This window comes from Ictidomys tridecemlineatus, chromosome 7 (genome assembly GCF_052094955.1).
Source record: "Ictidomys tridecemlineatus isolate mIctTri1 chromosome 7, mIctTri1.hap1, whole genome shotgun sequence".
In the NCBI taxonomy this organism is placed as follows: domain Eukaryota; kingdom Metazoa; phylum Chordata; class Mammalia; order Rodentia; family Sciuridae; genus Ictidomys; species Ictidomys tridecemlineatus.
In genome coordinates this window covers 60,189,293-60,193,577 of record NC_135483.1, presented here as the reverse complement: position 1 = coordinate 60,193,577, position 4,285 = coordinate 60,189,293, and the positions used below count along the sequence as shown (strand labels likewise).

Below are 4,285 nucleotides of genomic sequence, written 5' to 3'. Positions count from 1 at the left end.
TCACTTGAGCCCTAGAGTTTAGGGCTAGCATGGACAACATAGCAAGACCTACTCTCTTAAAAACATACAATAAAATAAATTTAGGAATGCAATGATATTTATGGGTTTTTTTTCCCCAATGACAAAAGTAATATGCATGTATCTCCCAAAGGTAGCTGCAACAATATCTTCCATTCCACTTTTCCACAATGTGATCAAGAGCTGTTTTCTGTGTCCCTTTGCCCCTGAATATAACTGGACTTGTGACTTGTACCCCATAGAAGCATCAAAAATAATGCCATGGGGTGGTGTGGTGGTGCACGCCTATGATCCCAGCAGCTCTGGAGACTGAGGCAGGAGGATCACGAGTTTAAAGCCAGCCTCAGCCACTTACCGAGGCCCTGAACAACTTAGCAAGACCCTGTCTCAAAATAAAAAATAAAAAGGGCCAGGGATATGGCTCAGTGGTAAAGCACCCTTCCGTTTAATACCTGGTGCAAAAAAAAATAATAATAATGTCATGAAACACACAAGACTAAGTAAGAGAAAGCCATGCAGCGCTGGCCTTGCTCACTGGAATACTCAAATATGCAGCCCTGAGTTGCCGTAAGACTAGACTGAAGCTGTCATGTTGGTAAGAAGCCAAGCTACAGGGAAGGGCCATGCCTAGGCGCCCAGGAGGCAGATGCTGTCCTCATCTCCTTCCAGGTGTCAGACGTGTGAGTAACAAGGCCTCAGATGATTCTCAGCCCCAGCTGTTGCATCACTTCCTTGATAAAATCTGAGACAGGATGAAGCAGAAACATACCAGGCCTGTTCTGACCTTCCAAATTCTTGACCTCAGAACTTGTCAACATAGTAAAACGCTTGTTATTTTATGTCACCATGTTTGCAATGGTTTATTATGCAGTAATGACAGCTAGAACAGAATACCTGCTCACTGCAGAAAAATCAAAAAAAGAAATTGCCCTCTGTAATTTCACATCTAAAGGCAATTGCTTTTAAATTTTTAAGATATGAGTTTCTGCTATTTTCTATGGCTACATGCACTCTTTACTTAAATATGGTATCATAGCACAAAACAATGTTATTATCTTATTTTTGGTTTCAAGAAGACGAGTAGAAAAAAATCTCTCATCTCATTGAACAATATTCTCTTTGAAAATTATTCCTGTAGGATCTATCAATGAACATTTAGGTTGTTTCTAATTTTACATTATTATAAATACAGCTGCAATGAATATCCTAAATTTTTGCAGTTCTGATTTCTTTTTCCTGAAGATAAATGTGCCGCCCACCCCCCTTGTTTTTTTCTTAAGAGAAAAATTTTTATTTTAAGAATTCCAGGGCTGGGGTCCTGGCTCAGTGGTAGAGTGCTTGCCTAGCATGTGTGAGGCACTAGGTTTGATTCTCAGCACCGCATATAAATATGAATGAATAAAGGTCCATCAGCATCTAAACATAATAGTTTTTATAAAAAAGAATTTCAAAGAATTCATGAATTTAACAATATCAACACTTGAAAAATTATCAGACAAAGGTGCCAAAAACATACTGGAGAAAAGACAGCCTTTTTAACACATGGTCTGGGGAAAATTGGTTATCCATATGTAGAAGAATAAGACCAGATCTTTATCTCACTCCCTGCACAAAAGTCAAATTATGCGATTTGCAGGAAAATGTGTAAAACTTGAGAACATTATGTTAAGAGAAATAAGCCAAACTCAGAAAGGCAAGTGTCATATGTTTTCTCTCACACGTAGAAGCTGGAAGTGAGAAAGGAAAAGAAAGTTGGTGGGTGGGAAAATCTCATGAAAATTGAGGGGGAGATCAACAGAGTAGAGGGACCAGTGGAAGGAGGAGAGGAAAAGAGCAGGTGCTGGCCAATGATTTAGGCTGAATTATATTGTTGTGTTGTGTGCATGAACGAGTATGTAGCAAAGAATCCCACCATTATGTATAATTATAATACATTAATAAAAATATGGAAAAAAACAGTACCAATGATATGTTGCATAGAAATAGATGAAATTAAAGCCAATCAAGTAGATATTAAGCTGACCTTCTCAGCTTAATGGCATTCCTGATACACGTGGTCAGGTTTCTGACTGGTCCCGATCATGTGGATCCAAAGCAGAGGAAAGGTCTGAGAGGCACAGAGGAGGAACATGGGCAGAGACCACAAATGGGGGGAACCATTGGCCACATTAACGAAATTCACTGAGCCAAACTCATAATCCAGTAACACCCCTGCATGACCTAGAGGCCTTTCTGTGTACTAAGGTACTAGTGGGGAAGAGGTAAAGAGATGGCACCCATTGTCCTCTTTGACACAGAAAAATAGAAAAACTCCAATTGAACAAGCATGTCATTCCTATGGTCCAAGAATCGTTACAAACTCCAATGACTTAGTTCCAACAGTCCCCCACGTCTATCTCCCAGTAATAAAGGCCAAAAGTGAATGTCTGGTCTCCCCATGTAAGAAAACACTAGAGGCTGGGCACAGTGGTACACACCTCTAATCCCAGGGGCTCTGGAGGCTGAGGCAGGAGTATCACAAGTTCAAAGCCACCCTTAGCAACAGTAAGGCACTAAGCAACTCGGTGAGATCCTGTCTCTAAGTAAAATACAAAATAGGGCTGGGGATGTGGCTCAGTGGTTGAGTGCCCCTGAGTTCAATCCGCAGTACCCACCCACCAACCAAAAAAAGAAAAGAAAAGACATAGATCTTGTTGGATTATAGGTGACAACAAGATGATCGGGACTGATGAGTAAACGTCTCAGGTCTTTAAACAGGGGGAGGTGACAAGTAATTATTTCATTATCCCAGAAGACAGTCATTTGGACTTGGTTGAGCATGTTCATCAGTCCATGACTGTCTAGGAGCTGAGCTCTGGGTTCAAGAGCTGGGACACGTGGATCTATCTGTACAGACTCACTTCTTTTCAACAAGTTTTCAAAATGCTGGAGCAACTCCATGTCTGATTCGTGGCACACTCCTTTAGTTCCTCGTATATCCCTTGTAGAAGTCTCCCCTTTAGAGACATCTTGTCTTTGCTTTCTTGAGTTTTTTTTTAAATCTCTTTGCTTTGCTTTTCCAATTGCTCTACATGATGATGCCCTTCCTCATAGAGCGATTGACACACCCTCCAATACCCAGCACAGATTATCCTCCTCTGTAGATTGACATAACCACAGAGCTTATCCGTGAAACTCAAGTCTTTCACAAATCCCACTCAAATCTCTTCCATTCCCAGCACTTTACTGGAAACACATTTTTCACCAAGAACACCCTTTGATGTACGTTCATCTCCCACCAAGGACTTTCTTTGCTGAATACACACATTTGAATTCATGTTATTACTAACTCTTCCTTCTGTAAAACTCAATCCTTCCAGTTTTTTAATTACGCTGGTTTCTCAGTTTAGATTTCTCTGATTTCCTTGCTCTTTTCCCATAAAGACCTCATTTGCTTCAGGAGTTTTGCCAGTATTCCTCTGCAGTCCAGTCAATGGAACAGTGTTGGTGAGCCTCATGCTCCTCAGCACTAGAGCAGAGAGACACAGCTGGTCCTTGACAACCTCACAGAAGAAGGCCTTTGTTCTCTTATGTATTCCACTCATCAGTTCTTCAGAGCTGGGAGGTTGGGAAGCTTCTGTCCATCTGTCAAGAAACACTCATGTCTTTAAAACAACAGTGTTACTTCTAAAAAAATAAATATTTAAAAGTATTTTTTAAAAAAAGGGAGGGGGCTGGGATTGTGGCTGGGAGAGCGATCATCTAGCACGTGCGAAGCCCTAGGTTCGAACCGTAGCACCACATAAAAATAAAACAAAGGTATTGTATCCAACTACTTCTAAAAAATAAATATTTAAAAATATTTTTTAAAAAAACAGTGGTTTTTAAAGATTGTTTGATGTGATGTCTCCTTGCACACAAGGCAACTAGGAGGATAGTGGGCTTCCTCCCAGCAGATACAGAGACAAGACCTACAAAACCTGTGTCCACAGCCTATAGTGACTGGGTCGATGAAATAATCCTAGCAAATGGAGCACTTGAATTTATTCTGAAATTTATTGGAATCCATTTTTCTTTGAGTACTTTTAATGGAATTTTCCACTGTCGCTCAATAAGAAATTCTGTTAAATTCCCCTCAGATGTTCACCTACTGGTTGCAGTAAACTTCAGAGGTCTCTGGAATCCAGTCAAATCCAAACACAGTAACCCTGGCTTTCAAAGAATGAGGTTAGTAAAGATGTATTAGAAATGATGTCAGATTGCTTTGAACAATTACTTTTTTAATTGT

The 4,285-nt window shown here is 40.2% G+C and overlaps 1 pseudogene; it reads right to left on the bottom strand.

The window, feature by feature from the left end:
* Positions 1-2,050: 2,050 nt before the first annotated feature.
* Positions 2,051-4,066, bottom strand: LOC110597901 (tripartite motif-containing protein 43-like; annotated as a pseudogene).
* Between the last annotated feature and the right edge of the window lie 219 nt (positions 4,067-4,285).